This window comes from Natator depressus, chromosome 5, assembly GCF_965152275.1.
Source record: "Natator depressus isolate rNatDep1 chromosome 5, rNatDep2.hap1, whole genome shotgun sequence".
Lineage (NCBI taxonomy): Eukaryota > Metazoa > Chordata > Testudines > Cheloniidae > Natator > Natator depressus.
In genome coordinates, this window is record NC_134238.1 from 2,346,813 (window position 1) to 2,373,745 (window position 26,933).

General features: G+C 50.2%; 1 long non-coding RNA gene across 1 annotated transcript in view; it reads left to right on the top strand.

Annotated features, from left to right (window-relative positions):
* Positions 1–24,401, top strand: part of LOC141988033 (uncharacterized) — a 40,820-nt gene extending 16,419 nt beyond the window's left edge. Inside the window, exons 2-5 of the long non-coding RNA XR_012639633.1 lie at positions 7,734–7,919; positions 15,077–15,218; positions 15,834–16,245; positions 23,843–24,401. This is a non-coding gene — a long non-coding RNA (uncharacterized LOC141988033). The remainder of the gene's footprint in view (positions 1–7,733; positions 7,920–15,076; positions 15,219–15,833; positions 16,246–23,842) is intronic.
* The last annotated feature ends 2,532 nt before the right edge of the window (positions 24,402–26,933 follow it).

Genomic DNA, 26,933 nt, shown 5'->3' on the forward strand with positions numbered 1-26,933 from the left:
TACTCTGATTGTGTTTAACTGCAGTGTGGGAGTTGTCATGGGGAAGCTGGAAGTGTTGGCAGCTGAGTTGGGGGCAGTTGTGGCTTTTGGCACCTGTGGTAGAACGAAAGGCAGCTTGGGATTGCTGAAGAAGCACATTAGCTGGATGTTTCTGCCAAAGTGACCAGCAGTGAAATATTAACAGTGGTGACATTTAAATTGTCCTCTTTGGGTTTCAGAGTTAACATCCCAGTGAGATAAACTGGGCAGCTCACGCTTCTTTCAGCTACTGTTTCAGGCACTCTGCTGACTCAGGAAAGCAACTATGTGTGACTTGTAATTCTGGTTCATTTTTAAGGCTTCCTTTGTAACCATAGGGGCCAGAATATGACTGCTGCCAACACACACGGCTCTGGCTATAAGGGGCCAAATTCAGATTTGCAGTGAGAATAGCAAAGTTACTCTTGCTTACACCAAGTCTAAATTTAGCCCAAGGTGTCTTAAGTAGGATCCTCAGATGCATGCTGCAGAGCAGATAGTTTAGGGAGAAAAAGCCCTACGTTTCTGGCCTTCATCATGTGGCTCTTCATCACTGGCATTCCTATAACAATATCCCACTTCATCTTCTCTAGCAGCAATAATTAATCATTTGGGACCAACCAGACCCCGATCAACTGCTGCTGAAAAAGTCATCCTCATTATGAAAAGGTGGCACCCACCCACTCTGCTTTGCCCGCTGTTTTACAGCTGCATGTTTACTAAGGGTATGTCTACACATAAACCACTATAGTGGCAAAATTGCATCACAGTAGTGCTTCAGTGAAGACACTGCCTATGCCAGTTACCCTGGCCTAATTTCCTAGCGTAGACCAGACAAAGTTTCTTTACTAAAGGAGCTGTCGTGCAGCTATCATTAGGTTTGAGGTAAACTGTCCTTTCCTTCTCTCCCCCCCTCCCCCGTTACCCCCTATTTTATGGATTTAATGGCTCTGTCATTATAAAAATGGATCAGGCTGAAACCTGGCATGTAACATATCCCAGAGGAGGCTTTATTTTTAAGTCAAAAAGCATTTACATCTGTTAAACCCTTTTCCTGTTATGCAACTGCCAAAAAAGTCATTTCAGACCAGTTTTTTGCGCTAAGCTCTAAAGATGAAAAACCTTTGCGTTCACCCAATGACATTTGGCAGGAATTCAGTGCTGAATGTAAGCTAAACTGTTTACTAACACTAATAGCATTGTGGGAAGAGAAATCTTGTGAAACAGCCCTCATTTAACTTCACAGATTGGAAGGAAATGATGAGCACGCTTAGCTGGTATTTTTACCCCATTTATTTAGTAATGCAACCTTCTATTTCTAGCACACCCGGAGGACCTCAAAGGCCTCTCCACACGGATATACACTATCTCCGCTATACACATGGATCATTCCACCAACCACTGAAACACTGAACTCTCCTCCAGAGTAGATCACCGCCAATTCAGAATAGCACCTCCAACAGCTAAGCCCAGTAAGTGAAAACCAACGTAGACAAATGGAAGTGCAGGGAGGCAGAATGTATGTAGTTCTCTGTTGCAGTTTGACCAAAACACTGGGCTTAACACTCCAGCTCTTCAGAACAGCACCCTGCGCCATTAGTTCAGTGCTAAATCAGAGGGAAGGGCAGCCTTTACTGAAGCCTCAGCCATAGCTAGATTCCCAGGCAAGAAGGGATGTGTAACAGGGTGGCTTGCCAGTGGGCTAGAGAGCCTGGGGCTAAGCCAGCCCTGATTACACAGGACAAGCCACATCTGGGTTGCATCAGATGGTCCCAGGGGAAAAGGCAGCGGGAAGCTCCTGCAGTGAGGGAGGTGCAGCGGGTCGCTGGAGCCTGGGAAAGAGCGAATGGACGGTTTTGTGTTTGTTTGAGAACTTTGTTCATTTAATAAATACCCAGACCCTATGCAGGGCTGTGGCTGAAAGAGACCATGGAGTCTGGGGAAGTGGGAAACAGGCAGGGCACAGCAGAGGCACTCCTGGCCACAATGGTGTGCTCAGGTGGACACTGATTCCAGCCAAGTCACCCCAGTGCCAAATGCAGAGATTACAATAAACTCTCTGCTCCTGCTTGAGATTCCCCTGTTCATGCTTCCAAGGATCACAGTAGCACTTTTGGCCACAGCATCCGAGCTAGGAGCTCATGTTCAGCTGACTATCCTCCAGGAGCACCAGTTCTTGGGAGTCCCTGCCTCCCAGGATTCAGTCCCCCGTGGTCTGCATTCTTTGTCTCTAGGTGTATGCATTTCCGTTTAGCTATATTAAAATGCATGTTTGCTTGCACTCAGTTTATCAAATGATCCAGATGGCTCTGTGACCTGTAGCAGCTGGTTTTTGCCTTCTAGTTCTCCCATCTGGATATTTCCCAGACCAAACACTGCTCAGTTTGTGACGTTGGGAGGAAGGATGGTGCTTAGGCCACTGAGCTGAGCCTCAGGAGACCCAGGTTAAATTCCCACTCCACCATACACTCCCTGTGTCACTTACTCTCTGTGCTTCAATTCCTCATCTGTACAATGGAGACAACACCACTTCCCTGCCTCTCTGGGGTGCTGAGGGTAAATACGTGAGAGATGGTGAGGCATTCTGATACAATGGCTATAGAAGATAGATACACAAGGCAGTCTGCCTGCCTTTGGATTATGAATCTCTCCTCCAAAAGTCTGGGCAAGAGCAGCTCCTTTCATCTCGGGAGAAAACCTGTTAACATAATGGAGTGGCTTGCATAGGAGCTGACCTTTGCATTACAACTGCTTGGTAGCAAAAGACGACTCTTAGCCATTCAGGTTTGAGTCAACAGAATTTTACTCTTCCCAGTGCAATTATCTTAAACTCCAAAAACACAGGGCTTACCTGCACTGGGGCAGGAACCTTCACTTCCTGCCGCTGCTGTTGATCTCACGACAGGAGTCTTTCAGGTAACACAATATAACGCAAGTATCCAGCGGTTAGCCGGGAGCAGTTTATGAGCTGTGTCTGACCTATGAACTCCACAGCATGGTCTATAGTTTGTGTAAACTACAGATCCAAGCATGTGATCCTCCATCGCGGTCTGGCCAGTCTGGCCCTTGTTGCATGTTGGGACTCATACTTCCCACAGGCTGCACCTCTGCGTTACAAATGAGGGCAGCTGCACAACCCTGTTATTACACATCATGTGGAGCCAATGTGGCCCTCACCCCGGTGATGTTGGGATGCTCCTTTAATAGCAGTTGTGTCTTTGTGGTGCTACAAAGCTTGTGCATTCCTGTATCTTGGACCGCTCTCGCTGTACAAACAGCACTAGGAGCAATAGGCCCAGGAATTCTATTTTACTAGAGCTTTAATTCCTATCTTTCCGTTGGTATAGACGGGCCATCCAACGCTCAGTGGCCAAGGCCAGGCCAGTGTTTGCTAACGTGGGTGCTTACTGTCAGGCATCCAGATCCATGAATGCCAATGGGGGTTATGAGGGCTCAGCACCTCTGAGAATTTGGTCTCTTAGGTGCCAAAACGCTGACTAGGATGCCTGACTCTAGGCACCCCACTCTAGATTGTCGGGCTCAATGAGTAGTGATTGTTAGGGGGCTTATTCCTTCACCCACTTACTTCCCTGGTCCTTCTCGCATGAACAGAGAGCAACACTACCCAAAGTCCAAAGGTGCAAACAATTCGATGTTTATTGGGGTGAACTTCCAGCAAGCATGATTCCAGTTTCCTTCCTTAGTATCCTCCTTCCCAGCTCTGACACCACAGAGCCTTACACCTGTGTCCCTGTTCCATTCCTGCCCTTAGCAAACATGATTCCAATTTCCTTACCCACATTCCCTGTTCCCATTTCCCCTTTTAGCAAAACATGGTTCCAATTTCCTTACCCCTATTCCCTGTTTTTATCTCCCCCACCCACACACCCACCCCCTCACTTCCTGATTGACTGCAGACTATATAGTAAAACTTGAGTTCTGCTTAGCTGTACTTTAACCAATCATTTTCCTGAAATTTAACTAACCAATCCTAACATAGTGTAACATGATTATGTAACCAATTATATCCCACCACCTTAATTAGTTTACACTCAGCAAAATTAATTATACAGCAGACAGGAACAATCACAGAACCAGACAGAGATTATACAGACAAACAATAGCAAAGTGGGAACTATAATGACAAAACAATACAGAAGTGAGGATTTCACATCCCAGCTATTGATAAGTGAGTTCTTGCCAGACAGGATGCTATCAAACTAAGTTTCCTTTTACATTTTCTAGGCACTTCCCTTTCTCTGGAGGTGATAGGCACTATCAGGACAGGATTGTATTCCTAACTGCCCAATAGCACCTTCTTTCAATGTGACTAGTTTGGAATGTGAGGAGGTGACCTGTCGCTTCCCAGTTTATGTCTGCCTGTTGCTTAGCCAAAGGCCTTAGCCTAAGAACAGGGCCTCAGACTATCACAGTAAGAGAAGGCCCTTACACCGGCAGACAGTGATTTTGATTCTTTCTTTTATCTCTCTCTAACTAGCCAAGTGATAAGAATACACCTAAATTCTTAGAGTATAGGCCTTTACAGACAGACCTGAATATCTATATCCTAACAGTGATCAATGGCTCGATGTCTAGTTGGCAGCAGGTATCAAGCGTAGTGCCCCAGGGGTCGGTCCTGGGGCCAGTTTTGTTCAACATCTTTATCAGTGATCTGGATGATGGGATAGATTGCACCCTCAGCAAGTTCGCAGATGACACTAAGATTGGGGGAGAAGTAGATATGCTGGAGGGTAGGGATAGGGTCCAGAGTGACCTAGACAAATTGGAGTATTGGGCCAAAAGAAATCTGATGAGGTTCAACAAGGACAAGCACAGAGTCCTGCACTTAGGAAGGAAAAATCCCATGCACTGCTACAGGCTGGGGACCGACTAGCTAAGCAGCAGTTCTGCAGAAAAGGACCTGGGGATTACAGTGAACGAGAAGCTGGATAGGAGTCAGCAGTGTGCCCTTGTTGCCAAGAAGGCCAATGGCGTATTGGACTGTATTAGTAGGAACATTGCCAGCAAATCGAGGGAAGTGATTATTCCCCCTCTATTCAGGACTGGTGAGGCCACACCTGGAGTACTCTGTCCAGTTTTGGGCCCCCCACTACAGAAGGGATGTGGACAAATTGGAGAGAGTCCAGTGGAGGGCGACGAAAATGATTAGGGGGCTGGGGCACATGACTTATGAGGAGAGGCTGAGGGAACTGAGCTTAATTTAGTCTGCAGAAGAGAAGAGTGAGGGGGATTTGATAGCAGCCTTCAACTACCTGAAAGGGACTTCCAAAGAGGATGGAACTCAGCTGTTCTCAGTGGTGGCAGATGACAGAACAAGAAGCGATGGTCTCAAGTTGCAGTGGGGGAGGTGTAGGCTGGATATTAGGAAACACTATTTCACTAGGAGGGTGGTGAAGCACTGGAATGGGTTACCTAGGGAGGTGGTGGAATCTCTATCCTTAGAGGTTTTTAAGGCCCGGCTTGACAAAGCCCTGGCTGGGATGATTTAGTTGGGGTTGGTCCTGCTTTGAGCAGGGGGTTGGACTAGATGACCTCCTGAGGTCTCTTCCAACCCTTATCTTCTATGATTCTGTGATTTCCTAAACACATGAAAGTTAAGTTACATACTCTTTATAACTAATACCTTGCATTCCAGTTCTAATCTAAGGTGGATAGAAAGTTGGCTAGATTGTCGGGCTCAACGGGTAGTGATCAATGGCTCCATGTCTAGTTGGCAGCCGGTATCAAGAAGAGTGCCCCAAGGGTCGGTCCTGGGGCCGGTTTTGTTCAATATCTTCATAAATGATCTGAAGGATGGTGTGGATTGCACCCTCAGCAAGTTTCCAGATGACACTGAACTGGGAGGAGTGGTAGATACGCTGGAGGGTAGGGATAGGATACAGAGGGTCCTAGACAATTTAGAGGATTGGGCCAAAAGAAATCTGATGAGGTTCAACAAGGACAAGTGCAGAGTCCTGCACTTAGGACGGAAGAATCCCATGCACCACTACAGACTAGGGACCGAATGGCTCGGCAGCAGTTCTGCAGAGAAGGACCTAGGGGTTACAGTGGATGAGAAGCTGGATATGAGTCAACAGTGTGCCCTTGTTGCCAAGAAGGCCAATGGCATTTTGGGATGTATAAGTAGGGGCATTGCCAGCAGATCGAGGGACGTGATCGTTCCCCTCTATTCGACATTGGTGAGGCCTCATCTGGAGTACTGTGTCCAGTTTTGGGCCCCACACTACAAGAAGGATGTGGAAAAATTGGAAAGAGTCCAGCGGAGGACAACAAAAATGATTAGGGGACTGGATCACATGACTTATGAGGAGAGGCTGAGGGAACTGGGATTGTTCCCAGTCTGCGGAAGAGAAGAATGAGGGGGGATTTGATAGCTGCTTTCAAGTACCTGAAAGGGGGTTCCAAAGAGGATGGCTCTAGACTGTTCTCAGTGGTGGCAGATGACAGAACAAGGAGTAATGGTCTCAAGTTGCAGTGGGGGAGGTGTAGGTTGGATATTAGGAAAAACTTTTTCACTAGGAGGGTGGTGAAGCACTGGAATGGGTTACCTAGGGAGGTGGTGGACTCTCCTTCCTTAGAAGTTTTTAAGGTCAGGCTTAACAAAGCCCTGGCTGGGATGATTTAGTTGGGGATCGGTCCTGCTTTGAGCAGGGGGTTGGACTCGATGGCCTCCTGAGGTCCCTTCCAACCCTGATCTTCTATGATTCTAATCCTGGATTTTCATTTATATTACAGTACAGAACACCAGACAGCCACCTCCCACCCTCAGAAAAAAACTTGAATGTTATTTAAAATTGCTCAGACTTTCACACGAGGCATACAGTTTTGCTCATCATCATCCTGGACCTGGTTGGGTACTCTGGGAAGTGCTTAGTTCTGATTGTTCTGACATTTTATTGACTGCTTGGTAAATGTTTTATTTGCCCTCAAAAGTCCTTTTTTTTTTTTTCTTTTTTCTTTTAATGGGTAAGTAACCTAAATCCTGAGCTGTAATCTAACCCCATTGTGCCACTTTGGCACAGGAAAAAAGTGAGAAAGCGCACAGATCTTCCTAGCTGAGGATTCCCTTCCTGTCATTTGTAATAAGGCTCCTTTACATCATGCTGGCAATGTAGGAGCCTTAAAACTTTCACCGGGTTTTATCCTCTGTCTCTGCAGCTGCTCCAGGCACGCTGGAACAGACACGCTGCCTGGGTTGCTGTGGAAGAGGTGCATGTCCCCTGGCAGACTCTTTTCCTTCTTTTTTTTTGCATTTTTCTGTGCGGTGGCAGGGGTGGGGGGCACAGAAGTATGTGGGCCCTATGAATTCTGCGCCCTCGCAGGGATGCAGAATTCTGTCAGGAGTAAGTAGTGTTTCCATTTTGCCCAGGATTGATGTCAGGTTAACTGGCCTGTAGTTACCCATGTCATCCCACTTGCTCTTTTTGAATATTGGCACAACATTCACACTCTTCCAGTCTTTTGGAGTTTCCCCAGGATTCCAAGTTTTCTTATAAATTAACATCAGAGGCCAGAGGTGATATCAGTCAACTCTTTTAGGACTCTTGGTACAAGTTTTCTAGGCCATCTGACTGGGAAATTATTATCCCTCGTAGGTGCTATTTAACATCCTCCTTAGTTGCTAAGGGATTGGAAATTAGTTCATCACCCTCACATGACATGAGTACATCATCCTGCATTTTTTCCACATGCAGATTGTAGCGGTCATCGACTTAAATACTGGGTCAGAGTTTGTGAAAACTAGTCCCCACACGCTGTTCAGAAGAAGATGCAGCATTGCAAGGTGGAATCTGTCGTTTCTGTGGGCTGCAGCTCAGCATTGAAGAGGTCTGTGCACCACACTTCAGTTACCCAGATGAATTTAACCCTGTAACATCTGTGTAAGTCTGAGATCCAGCCAAAGCAAGGTCTGTTGGAAAATATGATCCTTTTGAAATTTTCAGCAGGATATTTCCAAGTAAGATCTTACAGGCAAGGGCGATCTTTTTGTCTTGTTTGCACAGAACCCAGCACAATGGGGTCCTGGCCCATGATGAGGGCTCTTGGGCGTTATTGCAATTCAGTAATAAGTGTCCTTAAAGGTGACTGTACTGGGTGAATTTGGGACCTTGTCTTCAAACTGTTTGCTCGGCCTTTGAGTGAAACGTGTTAGCAAAAACAAATACAAAAAGCAACGTTTTAAATGAGCGACCCCCCTCTTCCCTCCTCCGTTTCTCAGGCTTCACTGCCACTGACCCCCTGCTGCCATACCAGACCTAGTTGAGTCATCTGGGCAGTCCCCTGGGAAAAGTAGGGCAGGCAAGGCCAGGGTGTCGAATGTATGAAATAAGGAGGAGAAAACCTTGACCTTTCAGGCCTTCTTTATTCATTGTAAAGCAGCAAGAAAAGGGCATGAGATGTTTTTTCTCCTGTTGTGCAGAGCTCTGTACTCTGCACTGTCCACAGTAAGAGAAGTCCAACTAGCCTGTTACCGTTTACGAAAGTCAGCAAAAGTGGGAGAAAACAGACTGGTCCAAAGTGGATTGTTTAACTTGAAGTGTGATAAGGGGACTGCAAGGCTCCTGCAGAGACAGGAGTTGCCATGCCAATGAGCTGAAAGAGTCTAGAAATAGGAGGGAATGTTTGCAGATGAAATCACCCACATGTGTTTTGATTGGTTACTTTTAAGGGGATGAGGCTGTCACCTGTTCTAGGACACTGGTCATGTGGCAGCAGTGGGATGAGTGGACTGGGCGGTGCATGCTTTACCATCAGGGGACCCTGGGATTTCCCAGGAGACTCCCAGCCCTTCATTGTCCTGCCCCTGAAAGGGACCCTGACCTCACTGGGCCAGACAGAGGGAACTGATGACATCGCCACATTCATCAGCTTCAGCTAAATCCTGAACAGCACCTGGGAACATAGGCGCCGACTCCGTGGGTGCTCTGGGGATGGAGCACCCAAGGGGGAAAATTAGTGGGTGCTCTGCACCCACCGGCAGCCAAGCTCCCCTCCCCACCTCACCTCTGCCTCCACCTCCTCCCCGAGTGTGCCGCGTCTCCGGTCCGCCGCCTACCTCCCAGTGCTTGCCACCACCAAGCTGTTTAGCAGCATAGCAAGCTCCGGAAGGGAGGGGGGAGGAGTGGGAATGTGGCATGCTCAGGGGAGGAGGTGGGGAAGAGGCAGGGCCGGGGCAGGGATTTGGGGAAGGAGTGGGAATAGAGGTAGGGAGGGGGCAGAGTTGGGGCAGGGACTTCGGGGAAGGGTTTGGAATGGGGGAGGGGTTGGGGCCGGGGTGGAGTCAGGGTGGGGCTAGAGGCAGAGGGGGGTCAAGCACCCACCGGCACGAGCAGAAGACGATGGCTATGCGTGGGACATGAGCTTTAGGCCCTGCTGGCAGTTACGTCCATGTGTGGAATGAATTTTGTTATATGCACCAATATGGAGGTGATGTGTGGTGGGGGTGGGGCTGAGAGGTTTGGGGTGCAGGAGGGGGCTCAGGGCTGGGGCAGAGGGTTGGAGTGCTGGGGGGGGTGAGGGCTCTGGCTGGGGGTGTGGGCTCTGGGGTGGGGCCAGGGATGAGGGGTTTGGGGTGCAGGCTGCCCCAGGGCTGCAGCGGGCAGAGAGGATGCACCCCAGCCCTCTCTTGCCACAGTAGCCTGGGGCGAGGCACCTTTCCCTGGCCATGAAAGCTCTGGGGCCAGGGGAGAGGCACATCTCCCCACCTGCGTGGCCCATGATAGCCGGCTGCACAGCTTAGAGGGAACTTAGGCTGTCACCCCCTCCTGTGTGTGTCATTTTCCTACCTTATTTCTCCTCTCTCTCTCTCTCTCTCTCTCTCTCTCCTTTTGCCTCTGTTTAATAAGAGTCTGGCTTAGCTGCCAAGACAACTCCATCTTTTGCAACACTGCTGCAAGCCCTTGACCAGAAAGACAGCTAAAAGCTATCCCTTACACAGCCCACTGCTGGGCCAAGTTTGCCAGATCACAGACGGCGCAGACCGTGTGCTTGGCCTGTGTCTCTCCAGCGGTGAGGCTGCAGCTGCATTTTCTGTCTTTTCTCTCCCCTCTTGCGTGTGTTGGTCTTGTATGTTGAAGGGAAAAGGATTGGACTTCAGCTCCAGCTCAACTCACCTTTTCTACCCCCTCCAGCAGAGGACAGTTAAAATCTGATGTAATATCATCTGAAAGGCTGGTCAGGCAGAGGGTTCCCCCTACATGAGCTCTCTACAGCTAAAAGCAAGAAAGATGTTAAAATAAAAGCCTCACTTAACAAGTTACATTTCAAAGGCTTTGTCTTTTCTCCTTTTCCTGTCTCTAATAAAAGAGAACAGGGAGGGCGGAGCCCGAGCCCTGCTGCCCTGGTCTGAAGCTTCGGCTTCAGCTTCAGCCCCGGGCCTCAGCGAGTCTAACGCTGGCCCTGGCAACCCCATTAAAATGGGGTCCCACAGCAGTTTGAGAACCGCTGATCTCCAGCGAAGTAACCAATCCCAGTCTGCTTAGAGATCATCCTCCCTGTATTGGTGAGCTGTGCCTGCCCCCCTTCCCTGGGCTCACACAGAATTTAGACTAACACACATAAAAAGCATAAAGTAATTCACCTGGAATGGTCCCTTGAAATAATATTAAATGGCCCGTTAACATCTCAAGTCATGGCAGGGGTGGGGGTTATAGATTATTGTAATAAAGCATAAATCTAGTGTCGGGTCTGTGATTTTTAGCGTCTAGTAGAGTTACGAATTTAATCTCCCAAGCTCCTCTTTTGAAGGTGTTGCAGAGGTTTCCTTTGAGGATGAGGACTGAGAGGTCAGATATGGAGTGATCGCTGTGTGAGAAGTGTCCACCCACCGGTGACAGGGTGGTTTTGTTTTTTATCATTTTCCTGTGAGAGTTCTGTTGCGAGCACAGTGATTGTCTGGTTTCACCCACATAGTTGTTGTTGGGGCAATTAATGCACTGGATGAGGTACACCACATGTTGTGATAGGCATGTGTAGGACACATGGATCTTGAAAGGTGTATTGCAGGGCGGAGGGAGAGTGTTATGTCTGCAGCTTTTACATCTGTTCTGTCAGGGTCTGGGGCTGCTTTGAGTTGGTGTTTCCTGGTCTGGTGTTTGAGGGCCAGAAGAGGGGCTTCAGGAAAGATTTCTTTCAGGATGTGGTCCCCATCGAGGATGGGTTGTAATTGCTTCATGATACCCGGCCTGGGGTGCTAGGTGACAGGTAGGGTTGTATGGTCAGAGGGGGGTTATTTCTGTTTTGAAGCAGGTTCTCTTGGGGTATTTAGGTGGCTCGTTCCATGATGTGATTAACTTCTCTAGTGGAGTGTCCTTGTTTGGGGAAGGCAGTTGTAAGTGTTACGGTGTTGGAGCCCATCTGGGCAGGCATAGGCAGTGCTTGTGTAAAGCCAGGAAGAGCTGGCTGCAGTCGCTCTCTGGACCTAGTGAGGAGAGGAGGAAACCTGGGGTGAGACAGAAGCCCTGGGACCCTGACCCTGAGGGCAGGGGTTTGCCTAGAGGGGTGGTGGAGAAGAAAGCCTGCAGAAGGTGGAGTAGGAAGAAGCCCAGGGAAATGGCCATGAAGATTGAGATGGTGCAGACCTTGACTGCTGATTGTAGGGTCCCTGGGCTGGCATCCAGAGCAGTGGGTGGGTCTTGGTTCCCTTACTAGCCCCTGGGAAAGGGGCAGTACTGATTCGGAAGACAGCCTGGAATGGCACCCGGACAGCGTGCCGGTGAGACTGTGTTACCCCCAGAAGAGGAAAGCTGGAGGGCCAAGCCATGAAGAGGAAGCACTGTGACTCCTAGAGAACAGGAGGGGCAGTGATGCAAGCAACTGAAGGAAGAGGGTGTCAGACCAGGCAGAGCTAATCCCCAGATGCAGCCACCCGGGGCATCCAGGAGTGAGTAAACCCCCGACATACCCCATGACAAATTATTCCAGGAACTTCAGGGTAACAGAGTGAGGATCTGTGCAGCAGTCCCAGAGACATCTGAGTAACAGATCACATGATGCTGGGTCTGTGCCATAGGCTGGGGTGTGGGAATAGTTAATAGTCTCTACATTGTGCCTATCCTTAGAGTCTGCGTGTGTTTCTCTACGCTCTGGTCTTTATCTCAGTTGTGTTGTCTGACCTTTGACAGAGATAAAGGTCCCATTTGTTGTGCTTTCCCAGTGCCGTGAAATCCACTGATCTAATTTCCTCTTGCTGAGTGAAAGTGGAAGTTGTCCTCCTGGCAGCAACACCTGCAGGAAAGCTGAACCGGACTAGAGGGGCCGGAGCGAGCCCTTTGCTAATCCCATTGTCCCCAAGAGCCCTGCCAAAGCAGAAAGACGGGAGGCAAATGCAGCCAAGAGGGAAGTCCCAGAAAGCTGGAACTCCAAAAGAACTAGCAACCTCGCATTGTCCCCTGACCGCAGAACGCTCTCTGAGCATTCGCTGCTCTCACAGGGGTCACAAAGGTGAAAAGCAAAGATCAAACTTCTCTAGAAAACAAAGGAGTGATTGGGGGGAGAGGCACTGCTTTCTCCTGTGGACCACTCCTGTCGTTCCATGCCTGTCCCCGCGCGGCCAGTCAAACAGGTGGCTGAATTTTAACCCATTTGTAGTGGTACCAGACCCACACCCCAGGTGTTAGGCTTTTGCTCTTTTTTCTGACTTTAGGAGGGTCTCTTCTCTCTACGCACTTTTGCTGCCACGTCCGGGCTGGCAGGAGAGCATGCTAGCGATTTTAGCTTTCAATGGAGTTCCCTATGAGAGGAGGACAAGCTCATTGTCTTGAGCCCTGGGTAAGAACTTGTCTTGTCTTGAGCCCTGGGTTTTCACGTAGCTAAAAGGGCCTGCCAGCCGCACCTAACTTAACTAAAATGGAAGAGGTCACCGCTGCAGTCCTCTCTGCGGGCAGCCACTTGAACCCCGGGGCCAGTGCTCAGATCAAGGTGCGGCGTTGCTGGTGTTCTGGGGCCTGTAGTCCTTACAGACTGCCCCTCCCAGGTCAGGGGGCCAGTGAACCACCTTGTAGAAATCAATGGGCTGGATTGGGCCTGTGGGCTACACTCTGGCCACCCCAACATAGTTTTTGGGAGCTGTATGTAGTGAATCTGTTGCCAGTAGCCACCTGGCCACCGTCCTCTCTGATAAGAGCTCATGGAAACAAGTAAAATCACCACCACAAAAGGGCTGTCTGCGGGCAGAGGGGTAGCTCAGGGTGCAGGGAGCGGGTAGCTAGGGACTGTGTGTGCAGACAGGGGTGTAGCTTAGGGTGCAGGGGGTAGCTAGGGACTGTGCGTGGACAGGGGGGTAGCTCAGGGTGCAGGGAGGCGGTAGCTAGGGGCTGGGTGCGGGCAAGGGGGGTAGCTCAGGGTGCGGGCAGGGGAGTAGCTAGGGGCTGGGTGCGGGCAGGGGGTAGCTCAGGGTGCAGGCAGGTAGTAGCTAGGGGTTGTGTGCAGGCAGGGGGGTAGCTAGGGTGCTACCTCTTCATCCAAGCCTGACCAGGATACGCCGCAAGCCAAGGAGGGAGCTCCCTGGAGGGAGGGCAGCTGTGATCTGTTCTATTGTGTACACCTCAGGCACGGCCCTGGGTTCATGGGAAGTGCAGCCTGCACTGGGCTGAGTCTGTGTGAGCCTGCCTCAGCCTGTCAGTCTGCACAGCAGCACAAGGGGTGATTGTCGCAAGGGAAGGACGCCTATGCTAGCTGTCCCCGCCCTAGCGCAGCTTAAAATACCAGTGATGATGTGGTGGTGCCAGGGATCGACTGGCTCAGCAGCAGTTCTGCAGAAAAGGACCTAGGGGTTACAGTGGATGAGAAGCTGGATATGAGTCAGCAGTGTGCCCTTGTTGCCAAGAAGGCTAACGGCATATTGGGCTGTATTAGTAGGAGCATTGCCAGCAGATCGAGGGAAGTGATCGTTCCCCTCTATTCAGGGGTGAGGCCACACCTGGAGTACTGTGTCCAGTTTTGGGCCCCCCACTACAGAAGGGATGTGGACAAATTGGAGAGAGTCCAGTGGAGGGCAACGAAAATGATTAGGTAGCTGGGGCACATGACTTACGAGGAGAGGCTGAGGGAACTGGGCTTATTTAGTCTGCAGAAGAGAAGAGTGAGGGGGGATTTGATAGCAGCCTTCAACTACCTGAAGGGGGGTTCCAAAGAGGATGGAGCTTGGCTGTTCTCCATGGTGGCAGATGAGAGAACAAGGAGCAATGGTCTCAAGTTGCAGTGGGGGAGGTCTAGGTTGGATATTAGGAAACACTATTTCACTAAGAGGGTGGTGAAGCACTGGAATGGGTTCCCTAAGGAGGTGGTGGAATCTCCATCCTTAGAGGTTTTTAAGGCCCGGCTTGACAAAGCCCTGGCTGGGATGATTGAGTTGGGGATTGGTCCTGCTTTGAGCAGGGGTTGGACTAGATGACCTCCTGAGGTCCCTTCCAGCCCTGGGATTCTGTGATTCTATGACCCTGGCAACAGCCGTGCACTGACTGTCCATGCGGACGCCCTGGCCCACGCGTCCGCACTGCTGTCCGAGTGCAGGGAAAGCGCCCCGTGCTGCAGGCAGTGTAGATGCAGCCTTAGAGACAGCCTGGGCCCCTGCGCTGGGAGCTCTGTGCCTTCCCACAGTGCTGGCGCTGGCCCAGGGAGCTGAGTGGTTCTGGCTCCACCAGCCTCCCCGACCCACCCTGTCTGTAGCCGCGCAAAAGAAGCAGCAGAGATCCAGGGCTCAAAGGGGTGCACTCTGCCCCACCCCCAAGGGCTCCTGTCCCCCCGGTCTGCTGTGGGCTGCACCCTGCATGGCAGCAGTTCGTAAATTTTAAGGCCAAAAGGGGCCATTGTGATCAGCGGAGAGGGCCAGATTTGTGGGATGCTTCCCATAGCCGGTGATCATCCCTGGGTCTGGGAGTGGCACGGCTGAGCCTCCTGCCTCCCGTCACTGTGACCTCATTCTCTCCGGTGCTTGGGGTGCACAGAGATGAGGAGGCAAATCAAGGGAGCCCCAGCCGGGGCAGCTGGCGGGGATTTCTGTGGTGTTTAATTCTCAATCCTTTCTGGCTCTGAGCAGGGGATTGAGTGTGTTCGCTGAAATGAAGGGCAGTCACATGGGGACTCGGCACAACCGGAGCAAGGGCTGCAGCCACCCAGGGAGAGAGGTGCCTGCTGCTGTTTCCCTTCGTCAGGGAGTGACTTGTGGAAAGAGTCGTGAGGTGCGTAGGTGCTAGGGAAGCACCGGCACCAGAGAGCCAGGGTGACCACGACCCCAGGGCAGCCCAAAGTTCAGAATAAAGCCCACTGGGTCCCAGGTTTAGGTTAGGGGAGGCTAAATGCCTTGTGGAGTTGATCTGTGATGAGACCTCCTGTTCCATAAGCCAGCTGGTATCTGCTGTAGTGTTAGCACGTGCATGTGTGTGCATAGGTGTGTCCGTGACTGCGCACGCGCGTGTCTGTGCGCACGGGGGGGTGTGTGTTGCATGCAGGCATGCTCAGGGCACATGCATATTCAGGCATGTCTGTGCACGTGTGCGACAGTGGGGATGCGTATGTGCGTGTGTCTGTAACTGCACCTGCTCACGCTCCGCTGCCAGGTCCTGGCTGGAATATGTCACCACTGCTCAGGTGAGCATTAGACTGTAAGTGTCTCTCTCCTGGGTGGAATGCCACCCATCAAAAACCTCTTACCAGTGGCCGTTAATGGAACTCCTCCTCCCAGTCTGCCCCCTGTCTCTGTTTCTCCTGGGCCCCCTCTGGCCTTGGCATCTTCCTTGAGTAGCACCATGCCCCAGGTTTAAGACCAAATAACTGCTGATGTTTCTTCTCCCCAGAGCCTCCTGTTAAAGCTGGAGCAGGTTCCTATTCACAGCCTGCAGCCTGGGGGAAAAACTATCTTCAAGAGACAGATTCAGAAACTAGACACCTGTGTCATGCCGGGCTATGAAGAGACGGGAGCAGCCCTGTCCCCATCCCCGCTCTGTGCCGCTGCTGCTTTGCTTCCAGGATTTTAAGGTTTTGATTAACAGCAACCATTCAAACCTCATTCCACACTCTGCCCTGTCCTGCTGCAGTCTCACATGCCACAGTTCCTGAGAGGGCTCTGGACTCTGTTGCTGTCTCCACTCGGCGCAGGTGACTTTATTAAACGCTGAGTGCATCATCAACATCTAGCCAAGAAGAGCCTCTTGTGTAGCGGAGCTGGTGCACTGACAATGCTCAGGCTATGGAGACAGAGGCAGGGAGGTGAGTGGGCCGAATGGGGGAGACAATTGTAAATCTAGGAGAAAGCACCCACCCTAACAACACTTAGCACGTCTGTGGTAGTCCAAGCGCTTGTAGAGATAAGAGATTCCAAGGCCAGAAGGGACCCTTGCGATCACCCTGTCTGATCCGCTGCATAGCACGGGCCAGAGACCTGCCCCCACAATAATTCCTGGAGCAGAGCTATTAGAAAAATCTCCTGTCTTGATTTAAACATTGCCAGGGATGGAGAATTCACTGTGACCCATAGGAAATTGTTCCAGCCATTAATTACTCTCACTCTTAAACAGATGCACCTTATTTCCAGTCTGAATTGTCTAGCTTCAACTTCCAGCCATTGCTTGGGTTAGACCTTCCTCTGCTAGACTGAAAAGCCTATTATCAAATATTTGTTCCCTGTGTAGGTATTTGTAGACTGTGATCAAGTCACCCCTAAACCTTCTCTTTCTTAAGCTCAATAGACACAAGGAGCTCAGTCTCTTTGATCATTCTCGTGGCTCTTCGCTGAGTCCGAGTCCCACTTTACAGATAGGAAAGCTGATGCAGGGAGAGGGAATGCAGCAAAACAGAATGAGGAGTAGAACTGCAGCCACCAGACAAGGACTCCAGAACCTTTGTAGAAGTGGGTGGGCCACCGGTTCCAGAACCAGGGGGGCCATGGAGTCACGCCCCCACACACACTTTTTAACGTGGGCATAGTTTGGGAGCCAGAGGGTGGCATTGCCCCCCCAAACTGCAAGCCTCAGGCAGGTACAGAGTGGCGCCGGAGCTGATCAGAGGAGTGATGTTCTGGGACAGCCTTCCAAAGGGAGTAGTTGGGGTGAAAAACTTACCTTGTTTTAAGAGTGAACTTGATAAGTTTACAGAGAGGATGGGATGATGAGGTTGCCTACAATGGCCTATGGCCCACCTGCGACTGCTAACGGCTGGCGGTGGGACGCTGGCTGGGGAGGGCTCTGAGTTACTGCAGAGAATTCTTTCCCAGGTGTCTGACTGGTGGGTCTCACTGACATGCTCAGGGTCTAACTGGTCCCCAGATTTGGGGTCAGGAAGGAATTTCCCCCCAGCTCAGATTGGCAGAGACCTTGGAGGTGTTTTGCCTCCTTCTCCAGTGTGAGGCATGGGTCACTTGCTGGTTTGAACTAGAATAAATGGTGAATTCTCTGTAACTTGAAATCTTTAAACCTTGGTTTGAGGACATCTGTAATTTAGCCAGAGGTTGGGGGTCTGTTATCGGAAGTGGTGGGCGAGGTTCCATGGCCTGTGGTGTGCAGGAGGTCAGACTAGATGATCATGATGGTCCTGTCTGGCCTTTAAGTCTGAGCCTCAGACCGGGCCAGTGTCTAGATGAGTGACACTGGAAAGAAAGGAACCATCCCAGGCTTGGCTCAAGTGAGGAATTTTTCAGGCACCCTGTAGCCTGAGTGTCCAAGGCCAGGAGCCTCACACAAGCCATAGATACCCTTTACAGAGGACAGGACGAATGTGTAGCCAACTGGCTGTGGGCAGTCAGGCCTAGTGGTGGAAGCAAGAGATTGGCCTACTGGTTTAGAGATGGGTCCAGGGTGGGCAAAGTCCAGGACACAAGCTGAGGGTCGTTACCAGAGGGACAGAAGCAGAGGCCGGAGCTGGGAGTAAGCAGGAGCTGTAAGCCATGGATCGAAGCCATGAGGGGAGCAGGGGCTGGAACAAGGGCAAGCGCGCGACAGGTGCGGTACACGTTGAGCAGCTGCTGAGCTGCTGTGGGGGCTGGGCTTCTAAGCAGGGCTGCCACCCCAGCAGCCGCTCAGGGGCTGTGGCCAGGCTCTCGGTTCCCAGGCAGGGCAGCGGGGCTCACTGGCTGCCTAGCAGCGCAGTTAGTCAGGGAGCCGGCCAGCAGTGGGTCCGACCTGGCCAGACGCCACACAGAATGGCAGCATGACATGGGGCTGGAACTGGGGTGTTTCCAGCCTCTGGCGCAGGATGGGCTGAGACTGGGGCCTCCAGCCCCACTCCCCACCCTGCCTAGCTGCACAGTGGGGGGCTGCTTTGCTAGTCAGGGGCATTCTCATCCTCTTTTAGAGGAGACCTAAAAGCAAGGCACTGCCCCCTCCCCCAAGCACTGCAAGTCACAGGGCACTTTGCACACAAGACAGGTGCTAAACCTGGTGTTCTGGCCAGCTGCCAATGGAGATAGGAAGATGGAAATGCAGCTAACACATCCCCCTCCCACACCAGCTCTCCATGGGGATATGGATCCTGCCCTTCCTGGCCTACGCTGCTGTCTGGTGTTGCTGTGCTGTGTTAACCAGCTGCCTTGATCTACTCTCCAGGCGGCTGCATTTCAGGAACAGTGTTAGGATATATTTCAGAGTAACAGCCGTGTTAGTCTGTATTCGCAAAAAGAAAAGGAGTATTTGTGGCACCTTAGAGACTAACCAATTTATTTGAGCATAAGCTTTCGTGAGTGAAAAGTGAGCTGTAGCTCACAAAAGCTCATGCTCGAATAAATTGGTTAGTCTCTAAGATGCCACAAGTACTCCTTTTCTTGTTAGGATATAGATATTCAGGTCTGTCTGTAAAGGCCTATACTCTAAGAATTTAGGTGTATTCTTATCACTTGGCTAGTTATAGAGGTACAAAAGAAAGAATCAAAATCACTGTCTGCCGGTGTAAGGGCCTTCTCTTACTGTGACAGTTTGAGGCCCTGTGCTTAGGCTAAGGCCTTTGGCTAAGCAGCAGAGGCAGCCATAAGCTGGGAAGCGAATGGTCACCTCCTCACATTCCAAACTAGTCACATTGAAAGAAGGTGAAAAGAAAAAAGAAAAGGAGTACTTGTGGCACCTTAGAGACTAACCAGTTTATTTGAGCATGAGCTTTCGTGAGCTACAGCTCACTTCATCGGATGCGTAGCATATTGTGGAAACTGCAGAAGACATTATATACACACAGAGACCATGAAACAAAACTTCCTCCTACCCCACTGTCCTGCTCGTAACAGCTTATCTAAAGTGATCATCAAGGGAGGGCCATTTCCAGCACAAATCCAGGTTTTCTCACCCTTCCCCCCGCCCCCCCCACAGACACACATACAGACTCACTCTCCTGCTGGTAATAGCCCATCCCTCTTTGAAACCTCTCTTTATAATGCGCATGATAATCAAGGTGGGTCATTTCCAGCACTAATCCAGGTTTTCTCACCACCGCCACCCCCCCACACACACACACACACCCCTCCAAAAACCACACACACAAACTCACTCTCCTGCTGGCAATAGCTCATCTTACAATGTGCACAGCAATAATCCAAGTTTAACCAGAATGTCTTGGGGGGGGGGGGGGTTGTAGGAAAAAAACAAGGGGAGATAGGCTTCCTTGCATAATGACTTAGCCACTCCCAGTCTCTATTCAAGCCCAAATTAATAGTATCCAATTTGCAAATGAATTCCAATTCAGCAGTTTCTCGCTGGAGTCTGGATTTGAAGTTTTTTTGCTTTAAGATAGCGACCCTCATGTCTGTGATTGCGTGACCAGAGAGATTGAAGTGTTCTCCGACTGGTTTATGAATGTTATAATTCTTAACATCTGATTTGTGTCCATTTATTCTTTTACGTAGAGACTGTCCAGTTTGACCAATGTACATGGCAGAGGGGCATTGCTGGCACATGATGGCATATATCATATTGGTGGATGTGCAGGTGAACGAGCCTCTGATAGTGTGGCTGATGTTGTTAGGCCCTGTGATGGTGTTCCCTGAATAGATATGTGGGCACAGTTGGCAACGGGCTTTGTTGCAAGGATAGGTTCCTGGGTTAGTGGTTCTGTTGTGTGGTATGTGGTTGTTGGTGAGTATTCGCTTCAGGTTGGGGGGCTGTCTGTAGGCAAGGACTGGCCTTTCTCCCAAGATTTGTGAGAGTGTTGGGTCATCCTTCAGGATAGGTTGTAGATCCTTAATAATGCGTTGGAGGGGTTTTAGTTGGGGGCTGAAGGTGACGGCTAGTGGCGTTCTGTTATTTTCTTTGTTAGGCCTGTCCTGTAGTAGGTGACTTCTGGGAACTCTTTTGGCTCTATCAATCTGTTTCTTCACTTCCGCAGGTGGGTATTGTAGTTGTAAGAATGCTTGATAGAGATCTTGTAGGTGTTTGTCTCTGTCTGAGGGGTTGGAGCAAATGCGGTTGTATCGCAGAGCTTGGCTGTAGACGATGGATCGTATGGTGTGGTCAGGGTGAAAGCTGGAGGCATGTAGGTAGGAATAGCGGTCAGTAGGTTTCCGGTATAGGGTGGTGTTGATGTGACCATCGTTTATTAGCACTGTAGTGTCCAGGTTCAGCCACCAGGTTAGCCGTGACATTATCGGGGATAGTGGCTGAACTTTGTGACTTTGTCCTTACCCATAACTATTTTACATTTGGGGACAATGTATACCTTCAGATCAGCGGCACTGCTATGGGTACCCGCATGGCCCCACAGTATGCCAACATTTTTATGGCTGATTTAGAACAACGCTTCCTCAGCTCTCGTCCCCTAACGCCCCTACTTTACTTGCGCTATATTGATGACATCTTCATCATCTGGACCCATGGAAAAGAAGCCCTTGAGGAATTCCACCATGATTTCAACAATTTCCATCCCACCATCAACCTCAGCCTGGTCCAGTCCACACAAGAGATCCACTTCCTGGACACTACAGTGCTAATAAACGATGGTCACATCAACACCACCCTATACCGGAAACCTACTGACCGCTATTCCTACCTACATGCCTCCAGCTTTCACCCTGACCACACCACACGATCCATCGTCTACAGCCAAGCTCTGCGATACAACCGCATTTGCTCCAACCCCTCAGACAGAGACAAACACCTACAAGATCTCTATCAAGCATTCTTACAACTACAATACCCACCTGCGGAAGTGAAGAAACAGATTGATAGAGCCAAAAGAGTTCCCAGAAGTCACCTACTACAGGACAGGCCTAACAAAGAAAATAACAGAACGCCACTAGCCGTCACCTTCAGCCCCCAACTAAAACCCCTCCAACGCATTATTAAGGATCTACAACCTATCCTGAAGGATGACCCAACACTCTCACAAATCTTGGGAGAAAGGCCAGTCCTTGCCTACAGACAGCCCCCCAACCTGAAGCGAATACTCACCAACAACCACATACCACACAACAGAACCACTAACCCAGGAACCTATCCTTGCAACAAAGCCCGTTGCCAACTGTGCCCACATATCTATTCAGGGAACACCATCACAGGGCCTAACAACATCAGCCACACTATCAGAGGCTCGTTCACCTGCACATCCACCAATATGATATATGCCATCATGTGCCAGCAATGCCCCTCTGCCATGTACATTGGTCAAACTGGACAGTCTCTACGTAAAAGAATAAATGGACACAAATCAGATGTTAAGAATTATAACATTCATAAACCAGTCGGAGAACACTTCAATCTCTCTGGTCACGCAATCACAGACATGAGGGTCGCTATCTTAAAGCAAAAAAACTTCAAATCCAGACTCCAGCGAGAAACTGCTGAATTGGAATTCATTTGCAAATTGGATACTATTAATTTGGGCTTGAATAGAGACTGGAAGTGGCTAAGTCATTATGCAAGGAAGCCTATCTCCCCTTGTTTTTTTCCTACAACCCCCCCCCCCCAAGACGTTCTGGTTAAACTTGGATTATTGCTGTGCACATTGTAAGATGAGCTATTGCCAGCAGGAGAGTGAGTTTGTGTGTGTGGTTTTTGGAGGGGTGTGTGTGTGTGGGGGGGGGGGGGGTGGCGGTGGTGAGAAAACCTGGATTAGTGCTGGAAATGACCCACCTTGATTATCATGCGCATTATAAAGAGAGGTTTCAAAGAGGGATGGGCTATTACCAGCAGGAGAGTGAGTCTGTATGTGTGTCTGTGGGGGGGGGCGGGGGGAAGGGTGAGAAAACCTGGATTTGTGCTGGAAATGGCCCTCCCTTGATGATCACTTTAGATAAGCTGTTACGAGCAGGACAGTGGGGTGGGAGGAAGTTTTGTTTCATGGTCTCTGTGTGTATATAATGTCTTCTGCAGTTTCCACAATATGCTACGCATCCGATGAAGTGAGCTGTAGCTCACGAAAGCTCATGCTCAAATAAACTGGTTAGTCTCTAAGGTGCCACAAGTACTCCTTTTCTTTTTTCTTTTTACGAATACAGACTAACACGGCTGTTACTCTGAAACCTGAAAGAAGGTGCTATTGGGCTGTTAGGAATACAGTCCTGTCCTGATAGTGCCTGTCGCCTCCAGAGAAAGGGAAGTGCCTAGAAGATGTAAAAGGAAACTTAGTTTGATAGCATCCTGTCTGGCAAGAACTCACTTATCAATAGCTGGGATGTGAAATCCTCACTTCTGTATTGTTTTGTCATTATAGTTCCCACTTTGCTATTGTTTGTCTGTATAATCTCTGTCTGGTTCTGTGATTGTTCCTGTCTGCTGTATAATTAATTTTGCTGGGTGTAAACTAATTAAGGTGGTGGGATATAATTGGTTACATAATCATGTTACAATATGTTAGGATTGGTTAGTTAAATTTCAGGAAAATGATTGGTTAAGGTATAGCAAAGCAGAACTCAAGTTTTACTATATAGTCTGCAGTCAATCAGGAAGTGAGGGGTTGGGTGTATGTGGGGAAAATGGGAACAGGGAATGTGGGTAAGGAAATTGGAATCATGTTTTGCTAAAGGGGGAAATGGGAACAGGGAATGGGGGTAAGGAAATTGGAATCATGTTTGGCTAAGGGCAGGAATGGGAAGAAGTATGCAGGTGTAAGGCTCTGTGGTGTCAGAGCTGGGAAGGAGGATATTAAGGAAGGAAACTGGAATCATGCTTGCTGGAAGTTCACCCCAATAAACATCGAATTGTTTGCACCTTTGGACTTCGGGTATTGTTGCTCTCTGTTCATGCGAGAAGGACCAGGGAAGTAAGTGGGTGAAGGAATAAGCCCCCTAACAAACAGGCATAGAGATTCGTCCCTGTCTACGCCCTCTAACCTGCCTTGCAACCAATCATGATCGTTGGACATCCAGATGGGAGCTGTAGTCAAGGCGATTCCCCTCCCGCCCTGCCCAGCAAAACCCTGGGAGCCAGAAGCAGAGTCCTAGCACCAGCTTTACGGGGCGGATTTTCAGCTGGGCTCTGCACCCATTTCTCTCTCTCTGTCTCAGTGTGTTCTGTTGCGCCCATCACCACAGTATCTGGGTACCTGCCACAAAAATCAACAGCAATAGCAAAGTCCCCAGCAGATTCCATGGAGTCTCTGGCTCTTCCCCCTTGTCAGGGTAACAGTTCTGCCGGTGGGGGGGCGGGCGTGTTGTTATTAATTTCCTCTCTTTGGTTGGTGGGGGTTTGCTGGGCAGAAAGGGCCATCGGTGTTGGGAGTATCACTCGGGTGGTGGAAAAGCCTTTTCTAAGACAAGTAGGTGGGACTCTGGTTGGCTCCAGGAGCTGTATCCATCCTCTCAGGATGTGGGCACACACAGGACCTGTACGGTCGGGAGACAAGCTGGGAGCAGTTTGAATAAACTCTTGATTGTATTGTGACCCTTAACCTGCAGAGACTACTCCAGAACCTGCTCCTTGAGCTGGACAGCGGCTGTTGTCCTAGTACATTGAGGAAGGGAAACGTCAGCGCCAAGGAGCAGAGTAGATACAAACACTCTCCGTTCTGCGGTCCCGTAGGTCTCTCTGCGTCTCGTTCTCCTGCAGAGCACAGCCACGCTGGGGGAGGCGAGAACCTGGAACTTCCAACGCACGGACTCAGCCCCTCACGCTGAGCAAGATCCTCTGTTAGCAGCGGAGGGAAGGTTTCAAGGCACAGACAAGAGTGCGTTGCAGGAAAGTGGGTGCCTGTGACAATCTGCCCCCTGGGGCCTACGACACAGTTGAGCAGTTTTGTTTCCATTCGATGTGTCACGCTCCCCTCTGCCTGCTAATTACTATTACCCCGTGGTCACTCTACCATCCTCCTCTCTCTGCACCTTCACAGCACTGCGCTACCGGTGATCACAGGACACTCTGGCCACAGCCTGGTGCCACCACCCCTGGCAGCCCGCTGTGTTCCTGCCTCTGGCCGGGAACCGTGTGTGGAGGCTGAAGAGGGATACCGTGTTAGCAGCACAGGAAAGAATTGGGGGCCGTCGGGCGGGGTGGAAGGAAGGGGTGGGGATAACAGATGTGGACAGATGCTGGTACCTGAGCTGGGTTCCCACACAGGAGGACAGTGACTTTTCCCAGATAATTTTCCTGGCTTTTATTTGCAGGCGTTCACCTCCCAATGGCTGGAGATTGCATAGCAGCTGATGTGACGGAAATGGGGCCGCTCGGTACTGATCTATGAACAGTGTAGGGGACCTGGTTACCAGGGCATTCAGTGTATGACTATATGTACAGGTGAAATCAACAGGGCTATGGAGAAAAAAACAGGACAGCAAAACAATGACTCAAGATAAAGCACCTCCCTTGAAACACATCCAGGTGTTTAAGAGACAACACCTGAGCTATTACCCATGAAGTTCCTATGAGCTGCGTGCCAGCCACGTTACACAGCTTGTTTTCCCAGTGTTGGCAGCCAACAGACGGACAGGACCATAAACCATTAAAAAGCCTCTCTTTGTCTGGAGGTGAGAGAGGGCGTTGGGGAGCTGTTTCTGGGAACAGACTGACACACAGGCACAGCTGGAGGTTTCTGAAGAAGCTAGGTCTCTGTAGACTCCCACTACAGCCGGCAGGGCTTTTGGGAAGGGGGACCTGCGCACAGACTGTTTTAAAATCCTTTTTCTCATGTGCTTTGTTCCTGCTGTTCAGATTAAACCATAGTTTGGTGTAAGAAGCTGCCGGGCCATGGTGTTCACCACTGGCCACAGACTCCCGAAGGGAGGAACTGCAGGGACCGAGCCCCACTGGATACACAGGGTGCAGTAGCCCAAGGTCCAACCTGAGTGGGAGAAGGGCGTGACTCCACCCAGGAGAGGTGAAGGCACAAGGGGTGCACTCAGAGATACAATTAGTCCTGCAACCGTGACAGACGGATTATTGCACTCCCTGGTAACCATGGGGTTAAACTCAGCTTCCCCCTCCCCTTGCACGGGGATTCAGGGAAGGGCTATCGGAGCATCTTGGGAGATGGGGGGCGGGATGGTCAGGCCCTGCCCACCATGGTCATAGGCATGGGGTGAATCCCTGGAGGGCAGGGCCAAGGACACCAATTAGGTAGGGAAGTGGGGGGCTGCCCCCTCCTGCCCCCCGCCCGTTTTCATACAGGAGGTGTGCTCCCAGGCAGAGCTCTCAACAAGTATGGATTGTGTGTTCTCCCAGCTGCTGCCCCTGGGGCAGGGAGTCCATGTTTTGTTTACAAACAGTGGCAGGGTGATTAAGATAAGAAAAGGCTGGTAATTAAATTAAGGATCTGGAAGTGAACCTGTACAACAGAAAGAAAAGGAGGACTTGTGGCACCTGAGAGACTAACAAATTTATTTGAGCATAAGCTTTCGTGAGCTACAGCTCACTTATGCTCAAATAAATTTGTTAGTCTCTCAGGTGCCACAAGTCCTCCTTTTCTTTTTGCGGATACAGACTAACACGGCTGCTCCTCTGAAACCTGTACAACAGGAATCCCTCTGCCGGGTGGGAGTTGAACGCAGGGGATTCAGAAGAAATACAGCCAAGTCCTCTGAGCCAAGGTTACATTCAGAACAGAGGGAGATGTGAGGGGCGCAGGTGAAAAGAAGGGGCTAAAACCCAGGGGAGGGCTAGCAGTGGCATAGAGAAGTTCCCACGCTATCTGTGGTACTTATGTGGCCCCATCACTGTAGTATCTGAGCACCTCACATCGCAGCCCCTCGGTGAGCTAGAGCAGGGCTGTTATCCCCATTGTACAGATGGGGCACCGAGGCACAAAGAGACTAAAGGCCAGACTTTCAAAGACTTGTTTAGGCACCTAGTTGGATTTTCAAAAGCACCGAAAAGATTCGGTGCTTTGTAAACCCCACTAGATGCCTAGTTACATCTTTGGGTGCCTAAAAACCTTTGAAGCTCTGTCCCTAAGGCACTGACCTGAGGTTATACAGGAAGTCCAGGGAGGCTGGGGAGTAGCACCCAGGTCTCTCAGGGCTAGCTCCCGATCCACTGGACCAGCCGCTCTCTCTGCTGCATGCTGCGAAAAAGAGGCCTCTGGTGGATGGGAGCAGAACCAAGGCACGGCCCATCCCCCGAGCCGCCAGCCCATGTCCCCAGATCGTTGGGATCCATGTCGTGGCTGATGGTATCAAAAGCAGCACAGAGGTCAGGAAGGCTGAAAAAAGAAAGAGAATGAGAATCAGATGAGAGGTGAGCACTTAACTCCCCAGGGGTGGCAGGTTCTGCCCCAGGCTGGTTGTACAGCAATACCTGCTGTGCAGTTTTAGATTTTAACTGAAAACCATTTTGCTTGGTCCTTTTTTGTTCTGAGTTTGAGAAAAGGAAGGAATAAGAAAGTGTCATATGAGTATCTGATGTGTTTATGCCTCAAATTCTTAGGGTTTCAGCTGTATTCAGGCCAATTCCATAACAAAGAACAGAAATTGCATCCACAGAGTCCATAAAAAGAACAGGAGGACTTGTGGCACTTTAGAGTCTAACAAATGTATTTGGGCATAAGCTTTTGTGGGC